Source organism: Sinocyclocheilus rhinocerous, unplaced genomic scaffold, assembly GCF_001515625.1.
Source record: "Sinocyclocheilus rhinocerous isolate Xijiao unplaced genomic scaffold, SAMN03320098_v1.1 scaffold1575, whole genome shotgun sequence".
Lineage (NCBI taxonomy): Eukaryota > Metazoa > Chordata > Actinopteri > Cypriniformes > Cyprinidae > Sinocyclocheilus > Sinocyclocheilus rhinocerous.
In genome coordinates this window covers 244,670-255,452 of record NW_015626385.1, presented here as the reverse complement: position 1 = coordinate 255,452, position 10,783 = coordinate 244,670, and the positions used below count along the sequence as shown (strand labels likewise).

Below are 10,783 nucleotides of genomic sequence, written 5' to 3'. Positions count from 1 at the left end.
TAGGAAACCGCAGACAAATGTACATAATCAATTGCATGAATGTACCAAAGCAATCGCAGCTTGTTCAAAAGAATGAGAAACTGCTTTTATGATGTGTACAAATGACTAGATGATGTGGAGGTTGAACAAGTAGTTTTGAGAATTTAATTTCTAATTTGAGAAATGCACCAAAGCGACTGAGAAAAACTGTAATAGTAACAATATGCACCTATTATTTTATATTTTTTAAACAACATCTATCTATATTTGAGATTTAATTTGAAATTAAATGTAACTACATTTTTATTTTATTTAATTTTAATATGAATGTTTTCAAGGCAATACAGTCTATCAGAAAAACAGATAGGCACAAAACATATCGCTAGGGTACCTGGGGTGGTTGCTAGGGTGTTTCTAGCATGACTAGCATGTTGCTAACATGTTTTAGCACGATTAGCATGTTTCTAGCATTATTAGCATGTTTCTAGCATGATTAGCATGTTGCTAGCACGATTAGCATGTTACTAGCATGTTGCTAGCACTATTATGTTACTAGCATGTTGCTACCATGATTAACATGTTAGTAGCATGTTTCTAGCATGATTAGCATGTTTCTTGCATGATTAGCATGTTGTTCGCATAATTGGCATGTTATTAACATGATTAGCATGTAACTAGCACGTTGCTAGCATGATTAGCTCGTTATTAGCATGTTTTTAGCATGACTAGCATGTTGCTAACATGGTTAACATGTTATTAGCAAGTTTCTAGCATGATTAGCATGCTGCTAGTATGTTTTTAATGTATTTAACTTCGTAAATGAAAAAAATCCAGCTAAAAACAAGGTAAAACCAGCTGATTCAATAAAAAAAAAAAACAGCTAGAGACCAGTTGAAATCAGCTAAAATCAGCTGATTTAGCAAAAAGCCAGCTAAAAACCAGTTAAAACCAGCTAATAACAGCTGAACCAGTCAAAAACCCAGCTAAAAACCATCTTAAAACCAACCTAGGCTAGTTGTCTAATCTTAGCTGGTTTAAGCTTTAAACTTGTTTGGTCTTTTAGCAGGTCTCACAGCTTGACCAGCTAAAAAGGTGCCAAAACCACTTTAAAACCAGCCTGGAAGCAGCCAACCAGCTAGATAGATAGATAGAAATATTAGATAGAGTGGAAGCTTAAATGAGTTTAAATTGGTTAGAAATAGTACATAGAAGGGAAGTTTGATTGAGCCTAATGGGCTTCAGTGTGTTTAGATTTGAATTTTGACAGTTGGAGTTTTAATATTATGTTAAATTGTATTATATACGTAAATCTTTTAAAATCACTTAGGATTTATGCATTTGCAATAAGGTCAGTAACAGATAAACTAGACTGAAAAGTTTGTAGACAAACTTTAGGTTGACTTGAAAAAGTCGAGCCAGAAAGTTTTATTCAGTGTGTTTAGATTTGAATTTTGACAGTTGGAGTTTGAATAGTGTTGGCTCATCTGAATATTCCGTCAATGTAAGTCTATGGGATTTTTTAAATGATTTTTAATCTTCAGTTTTAAGAAAACCGTAAGTCCGATCAGTCTGAAAAGATATAGCAACCTGAGTCAGAACAGTCTGAAGAGCTGGGCTGAGTTTGGTGGTTCTAGCTTGAAAGCTCTCTAGGAGGAGTAGCGTTCAGAAATGTAGTCTAAGAAGAAGAAGAAGAAGAAGCTTAAATAGAATATCAATAAGTTGGCTTTTTCAAGCCAACTTAATTACTGAACATATATTTAAAACAATGAAATAAAATAAATAAATATACATCGTCTTCATACTTCCCTCAGTGGAGTGAAAGTAAGATTTGTATTTTATTCATTTTCATTGGCTCGCCATTGGCCCGTATAAGGAGTCAAACTCACTGATTGCACGCGCCGCGTGTCTATCAAAAGTGCGCCAGTTGGACAGGCGTCATCAGACGCGGAGGCGCTCCGTCCGCGCAGTGATTGGATGACACGGCTGTCCGTCTACCGTTTCTGGTCTGCGATTGGCTGAGAGTGTCAGAGGGCGGGGACGTATGTGTGCGGTCAGTGAAGAGCGCAGGGCGGATCAGCGAGAGGCCGCGACACCCACACACGCGCGGAAAACTCTCTGAAATCAACGGAAACGGTGAGAATAAACTTATTAAAGTATGTTAACTCGACTTTATGAGTAAGTTGATCCGTAGAAACAGTGACGCGGGAATTTGTGCGCGCTGAGGGCGGTTTGCGCAAGCGGTTCGTGTGGGTCAGTGACACTGGTGACTGAACTGTCTGTCTGTCTGCTAATTTATTTATTTATTTGTCGGTTAATTTATTTATTTGTCTGTCTGAGTCTGTTTCTGAGCGGCTGGTTTGACAGGCTAACCCTCTTGTGAAACTTGTGTAAGTGTGTTAAAATCACTGATTGCGTTGATTTGACATAACGTTAATTCTGATCAGATTGATTGGTTAAGATGATATTATTGTTGATCTATCAGACCTGCTGCCGATTTCAGATCAGTTCAAGCATGAAACTGTTATTTTTGGTTTTGTATGGGACCTGGTAGTTGTGTATTTGTTAGTAAAGTTGTCCTTGATTTTGTATGTGTGGCCTGTCACACAATATGTGACATACTCATGTATTGATATATTGACCAGGACTATTAATTATTCAGCATTTCCTATATTTTACTGACAGGCTTGGATAATCAGTGGATCGTTCAGATGTATTTTTTAGCAGAATAAGTTTCTGTGGATATCATAGCAAAGGGATCAGATAAGAACCGCTTTTTGTCCATCAGTTTGTCATAATTCATCTTTCTGTGGAGTTTGTTGTGTGTTTGAGCTGAATCGTATATGATCCATCCTGCTGAGGATTTAAGATGTGACACAAGCATCAGAGGATTACAGGAGATACACACACACACAACCAGTCAACCTACATTTATACATGCTCACATATTTAGTCTTATGCTCTTCATATTGGTATGGCATGCAATTTGTGCCAAAAACCTGTCAACTGCTTTGTTCAATACATTTATGTCTACTGTTACCGCCTTTGTTTTATTGGTGTTGTCTTCCTTGTCATGCATTCAGCTCAGTTTTATGCTTTATAAGTTATTGCTGTCAATGAGGTTCTGCAACACATTTTATAGATATCCAGATAAACATCTTGTACATTTAGACTTTTTTTAATATGGAGTTTTCTAATAATTTTAGATGCATTGTTCAATAAACTTGAATGAATCTATGGCCTGTAGGTTTCTTTTTTGTGCTTTGTCATAATATTCAGAGTAGAACAATGTTAGACTTATTATTGAAAAAAAAAAAATTGTGATTGAGAAACTATCAAACATTCTTTCCATGTCGCATCAGTCTAATTTGTCTTCTGCCTAGTGACAGATTAATTTGCACTTACATACTGAGTTTGATTTAACACATGTCAGATATTTAAGATACAGGAAGAGCATTTCCTTCCTTTTATAAAAGTAGTGATTTTGCTATCCTAGTTATGCATGATTACATGATTAGTAGCATTTTATTATTTGAATTTAGCATTGATTTTACCCTCCTGCAGCCCAACCAGAACAGACCTGTGTCCCATGATTTAGTAAGCACTATTATGCACTATTAGCATTGCGTTATTATTAACGCAATGCTACATTTCTCTCTATCTGTATTCATAAACTAAAATCTTGGATGGCCTGGGGGTGAGCTCATTTTCAGCAAGTTGTCATTTTTGGGTGATCTATTCTTTTAATGTACCTTGATCTAATATGGTCTGACAGTGAGCAGTTGTATTTTATTATGTTAACAAAGATTAATGCATGCTGCAACAAATTTATTGCTTATTATTACTTAATCTTAGTCAATGCATTAACTAATGGGGCCTCATTGTAACGTTTTGCCTCTGTCATGTAACAGAGCGCAGGCCGTTTGTCATTTAAATGAGTCAAGAGATCAGCCAATATTGAGTTACACGTCACAGGTGAGCTTTATGAATGAATTTGCATCGTTTATGAATGACTTACTTGAATGTTTTTGCTCGAATTCCTTGCAGCCTGGTCAGTTATTAGGTCAGCTAACTGGACTCATCCGGTTTTGTTAGTTTATTGCTTCTGCTAAAGTTTCCTTGCGTGATTCATGGGTAGTTCAGCATTAGGTTTTATCATCTACACACTGATATAGCTCATAAACTGTGTCATACTCGTAACCTGCATGAGGAAGTGAAAGGAGAAGGATTTTTTTATATGAGATACAGTTGTAGGAGCTTCTTTTTTGATATCCAGATAAACATCTTGTACATTTAGACTTTTTTTAATATGGAGTTTTCTAATAATTTTAGATGCATTGTTCAATAAACTTGAATGAATCTATGGCCTGTAGGTTTCTTTTTTGTGCTTTGTCATAATATTCAGAGTAGAACAATGTTAGACTTATTATTGAAAAAAAAAAAATTGTGATTGAGAAACTATCAAACATTCTTTCCATGTCGCATCAGTCTAATTTGTCTTCTGCCTAGTGACAGATTAATTTGCACTTACATACTGAGTTTGATTTAACACATGTCAGATATTTAAGATACAGGAAGAGCATTTCCTTCCTTTTATAAAAGTAGTGATTTTGCTATCCTAGTTATGCATGATTACATGATTAGTAGCATTTTATTATTTGAATTTAGCATTGATTTTACCCTCCTGCAGCCCAACCAGAACAGACCTGTGTCCCATGATTTAGTAAGCACTATTATGCACTATTAGCATTGCGTTATTATTAACGCAATGCTACATTTCTCTCTATCTGTATTCATAAACTAAAATCTTGGATGGCCTGGGGGTGAGCTCATTTTCAGCAAGTTGTCATTTTTGGGTGATCTATTCTTTTAATGTACCTTGATCTAATATGGTCTGACAGTGAGCAGTTGTATTTTATTATGTTAACAAAGATTAATGCATGCTGCAACAAATTTATTGCTTATTATTACTTAATCTTAGTCAATGCATTAACTAATGGGGCCTCATTGTAACGTTTTGCCTCTGTCATGTAACAGAGCGCAGGCCGTTTGTCATTTAAATGAGTCAAGAGATCAGCCAATATTGAGTTACACGTCACAGGTGAGCTTTATGAATGAATTTGCATCGTTTATGAATGACTTACTTGAATGTTTTTGCTCGAATTCCTTGCAGCCTGGTCAGTTATTAGGTCAGCTAACTGGACTCATCCGGTTTTGTTAGTTTATTGCTTCTGCTAAAGTTTCCTTGCGTGATTCATGGGTAGTTCAGCATTAGGTTTTATCATCTACACACTGATATAGCTCATAAACTGTGTCATACTCGTAACCTGCATGAGGAAGTGAAAGGAGAAGGATTTTTTTATATGAGATACAGTTGTAGGAGCTTCTTTTTTGTGTGTGTGTGTGTGTGTGTGTGTGTGTCAGATTGTTTACAAAGAAGAGATCGTCGTTCAGTGATTTGATCGTCTTCTCAGAGACTTCTGCTCCAGTGAAGGTGTAAATAAAACTGTGTGTGTGTGTGTGTGTAAGGGTCGCTGAGTCACAAAATCACCCCCACTCTTCCTGACGGATTCAGAGAGAGAAACCGAATCAATGGCTGTTGGCGTGTGTGTAATTGGAGAGATTGTTCCGCCAGCATGTTATGTCAAACTGTGTGGGTCATTCGTGTGTCTTGCTAATGCTTATATACAAGAAAAACACATTAAAATGATTTCTGAAGAATCGTGTGACACTGAAGACTGGTAATGATGCTGAAAATTCAGCTTTGCATCAAAGGAATAAATTGCAGATTAAAATATATTCAAATAACAAACGGTTCTTTTAAATTGTAATAATTTTTCACAATATTACTGTTTTTAGTGGAATTATGATCAAATAAATGCAGCCTTGGTGAGCAGAAGAGTCTTCAATGTAAATGTTCTAATAGATTCTTTGTGGTTTTATATAGCTTCATCTTCAGCTGTTGGTGTGGTTCTTTGTTTCCATGGCATTATGGGTGGAGCTAGAGCTAAGGAGTGTCTCATGAATAATGTATTAGTAAAGTGTTTTTCTGACAGCCCAGAAATGCACAGCTCATTTCACCAACCAGCATTATCCAGCATTTCAAATGATTGAAACTGGTTATTACCAGTGTTTGTAGTTGTGAAAGTTTGTTTGTTTGTCTGAATGTTGGAACACAGGTTAGTCATTTTAGTTTTCCTTAACTCACAGTTAAAATAAAATAAATTAATAAATTAAAAATCCAAGTGGTAAATAAAACAAAGATCATTGGAGTATGTTTTACAAGAAAATTCATATGAAAATGTCATGTTAAATTAATGTTACTTGCTGTTTCTTTGTAATTGTTTGTGAAATTCACTAGCATGAATGTACATTTTTTTGTAATATATTTTGCATATTTTATGTTATATTTGTTTATTTATTTATTTTTTAGTGTATGGTTCCATGTAAATTTGTTATTTTCTTTTTGTCTGCATGACCATATGCTTCAACAGATATTGTTTTATTTTTTTGTCCCCCTAAATATTCAAAGCACATAATAGCAGGGCTTATTTTATTATATCTTTATGCTTTTGTTTGTATATTTTTTTAAGTATTAACTTATTTTGTGTTATACGTTTATAATGTTAATAATAAATAATTATTAATATTAGTTTGATTGGATTTTTTTTCCTCAAAAACAATAACATTGTACTGTATTTATTCACAATTTTGATAATTATATAAGCATATTTGGGCATAAAACAAAAATCGGCTGTTTTTTTATTTTTATTTTTTTTTGTGGATGCATCCCTATTTTCTTAAAGAACTTGCCAGTTCCTTCTGTGGATAAATATAATAATTGTGCATGCTTGTTTGTGACTGAACAATGAGAACTTGTCAGACTGAAGTTAATGAGAACTGTTGTCAGGATTGACTTCAATGCAACAGTCATTTAATAGTAACTTTTTTTTATTTGGTCTGTCACCACAAAGTCTGCAGCTGGTTGCAACAAACCCCTTAATTTAAGAAAAACCTTAGTGATAATACCCTTACAATTATAACTAAAGGTTGTCTTAACTTTAAGTATTTGTTGTAAATGGACCCTGGTCATTTTTTGCTGTTTATTCCAACCATTTAGACAGAAAGGACTCATCTGATGATTATGTAAAATGAGCAGTTTCTATTTATCTGGTACTTAGTGTCTCAAACAGATCTTTCAAAGATAATAAGCTTGATGAACTATGAAACGTGCAGGTTCATAAGGAGTCGGCACACCAGTTATTCATATTCCGTTGAAGATTGTACTGTGTGTTTATCATTGCATCAAAAAACTCACTGATCTCTGCTTTACTTTCACCTTCCTACCAGATGAACCTGTCGGACGACACCAAAGATAAAACGAGTCGTTAAGCACATCCATTCTGATTCACTCTGAGTGGTCTAGCCACAAAAACAATCAAACAAATCAAAACAGCATGATATGAGTGTTTAAATGCAGGGGATTGTGGGTACACTGAAAGAAAATTTGTGTAAGTATAGCATTAATGAAATAGTATTTGTCTTGTAAACCATACTCTGATAATCTGTTATATTTACAAATGGTGTTAAAACAATTTTCACTTGGAAATTTGACAAATAATTACAAAGAAATACAGAGTAACACATCGAATTAAGTAGAAAGACAGAAATAGTATTTTCTTGTAAAACTTATTGCAATGGTCTTGCAATATTTACAACTTCTAAAATAAATAATAAAAAATGAATAAATAGGTAGGCCTGTCACGATAACAACTTTTTGTTGTGCGATTTATTGCCCCAGAAATGATTGTGATAAGCGATATTATTGTCATTTTAAAGACCATTTTATGCCACTTAATATATAATCATAATGTAACCGCATAATAATGCAAGAAGGCCTACACACTTCCAAATGACAACAAACTTTTAATTTTTTTGTAGAAGCATTTTTTTAAAATTTGAACTAGCACCAACTACACCACGTTATGTACGAGAAGCTGCAAAAGACACAGGCGCAAGTGAAATGTACAAAACACGGTGACATCAATTTTTAAGTAAATATAATGGGCGATATATTGAGTCACCAAAAATTATTGAGGTCATGTACATATATTGCGCGATAAGTCGATATATTGGTTTTTGCGACAGGCCTATAAATAGGTGTTAAACTTATTTGGATAGTCTTTGTTTTATTTACAAATTCCTAAAATGAGAGAGAGGGGGAAAAAAGAAAAATGGTGTTAAAGCAATTTTCACTTGAAAAAAGTGGCAAGTAACATTGGATTTAGTAGAAACACTGACATAGTATTTTCTTGTAAAACCTACTATAATAATACTGTTATATTTACAACTTCAAAAAATCATTTGAAATTTTTTTTTTTAATTCTAAATTCTAAAATTCACAAATAATTACAAATAAATGGAAAGTAACATTACATAAAGCATGCAGTTATTAGCAAGACTGAATTTTTTTTACAAGAAAATGAAATGATTCTTGTAAAACTTGGTTCGATAACCTGTTTGCAACTGAAAAATAATTAAACGAAATGGTATTAAAACAGTTTTCACTCAGAAATTGCTGGTAAATTTCACAAATAATTACAAAGAAACAACAAAGCATTGAATTATACATGCAATTTAGAAGTAACAAGACTGAAATTGTATTTTCTTGAGCACTCAAATAATCATTTTTAGCCTGTTGTAGAAATATGTGAATTGTAAATTGCTTCTGAATTGCATGTGTTTCTCGGGCCATGTGTGGATCAATACTGCCGCCCGTCAGAGGTCTGTGAGAGGTCACACACACTGTGAGAATTGACACAGATCCAGCGCTTCTGGCCGAAGGGAGAGATGCTTTCTCTGAGCTGACTGCGCACAAACACACTGACAGCTCGTCATTAACTCATGCCGTGCCCCTGTGAAGGAGACAGCGGACACAAAACTAACCCAATGCACCGCATGCATGTGTGTCTTCCATATGTAAATCTATTCAGAAACAAAATGCATGATTATGCTAATGGCTGTTGCAGTTCATATTAATGTTCACTTGAGACTGAAGCGCATGACAGAATGACTGTTACTGAATTACCGCTCTCAGGGAAATTTCTCACTAATTTGTCCCTCGTTGTATCTCATCAGCTCCATCTGCAGAGAAGACACACCTAAACTGCAAAAAATTAAAAAAAGTTTAATTCTATCTCCTTCAAAATTTCATGTTTAGTTAAATGTTTCTTGCAATTCTTTTGTTATAATTTGGAAATTTATTAGCAATTTTTAAATGAGTCCAGAGTTTGGACACATTTGCTTGTCTACAAAACTAATTTTAAAGTATAAGACGTGTTGTTTCAGACGCATCCAAAATACAATGTCATTTTATTTTAATTATCTGATTGTGTCTGTAGATTTTAATTAATAAATTTGAAGCCTGTTAGTTTGCAAACACTTACATACACCAAACTTTGCCCCTTTATTCCTATATTCTGAAGGTTATTCATGGAGGGGTTTGTAAATATATAATTTTTCACTTGATTTACTTCTAAAACATTATGATTTTTTTTCTGGATGTTTACAGTATTTCAGTCAGTATTTTCTGATTTATGGAGTGATAAAAAGAGAAATCCAAAATCTCTTTTTGGGGAAAAAAAAGAAAAATAATAAAACAATTATGAAACTGGCTTTATCCAATGTTCATATTTCTTAGTGCCTGCATATTTAGATAATAATAAATAATAAAGAAAACATACAAATAAATAAATCCTACAATTTTTAATGTAATCAACAAATTGGGGAAGTAATATGGAACTTCGAAACTAGTATGGAAGTGGACATAAACACACGTGTGTGCTGATTATTTTTGGATCTGCAGTCAGTCAGATCTGTGTGTAGATGAGAAACGTGAGGCCAAGAGGAAGAGAACGTAGCATGCTTTCTCTGAACCGGTTTTATTTTTACACCGGCTGGCTCTGTAAAGACATGCAAACAAGTGTGACCGTGTTGTTTTTCAGGGCCTGGCCGTGTGTTTTCATAAAGCGCTCAGTGAAATGGACACCGTTTACTTTTGTCTTCAGCAGTAATAAGAGCATGTCAGTATTTTGTCCTTCTCTTTGCTGAGTTTTACCAAGTTTATGTGATTGAAATGGATTACATTTTTATCAACTGATTTGTAGGGCTGGATTATTCAAATATTCGTTCGGTGGGTTGGCATTCGATTTTCAATTTTGAGATTAAAATAGTCTTTTTAAAAAAAAATTTTTTTAAACACCTGGCATCCCCCACGAAGCGGTTCTCATTCGCGCTTGAATATGAATCGTCCATGAGTGAACGTCATGAACGTCATGATTCAGTTCATCTGGAAGAGAAGACAAAAATGCCGAAGACCTCGGCTGTGTGCAGGGAGCACTTCAAATTGAATGAGGACAAGACAAAGACAGTGTGCCAAATATGCGATTTGAAACTGGCCTACCACAACAGCACATCAAGTTTGAAAAATCTGTAAAAGTTCTGTAAGTAGTATGCCTATAGTATATTGTTGGTGTAAAAAAAACGAGCTGCTTTTATCCGCCATGTTAATTAGTAATTTTACACATGATAAAAACGTGCACTTAATTTGCTTGGAAAATACTAATACGGCAGTCATAAAAAAACGTACAGTAGCCCAGCCTAATAATAATTTGTCTATATTAAAAGTATTGCTCTTAACAGACCTGTGTGTTTTGTATCACTAGTGCAGTGTCCGTTCTCAGAACATATAAGCCCTGCCCGCGTGAGGCGCGCCGCTTCCGGCTCGCGCTGTTCTGTAGTTTATTAA

At 34.5% G+C, this 10,783-nt stretch overlaps 1 protein-coding gene across 1 annotated transcript in view; it reads left to right on the top strand.

Annotated features, from left to right (window-relative positions):
- The first annotated feature begins 2,003 nt into the window (after positions 1-2,003).
- LOC107713383 (microtubule-associated protein 4-like) overlaps positions 2,004-10,783 on the top strand; it is an 83,039-nt gene continuing 74,259 nt past the window's right edge. The window contains exon 1 of the mRNA XM_016518881.1: positions 2,004-2,112. The gene's annotated coding sequence lies outside the window, so the exon portion shown is untranslated. The remainder of the gene's footprint in view (positions 2,113-10,783) is intronic.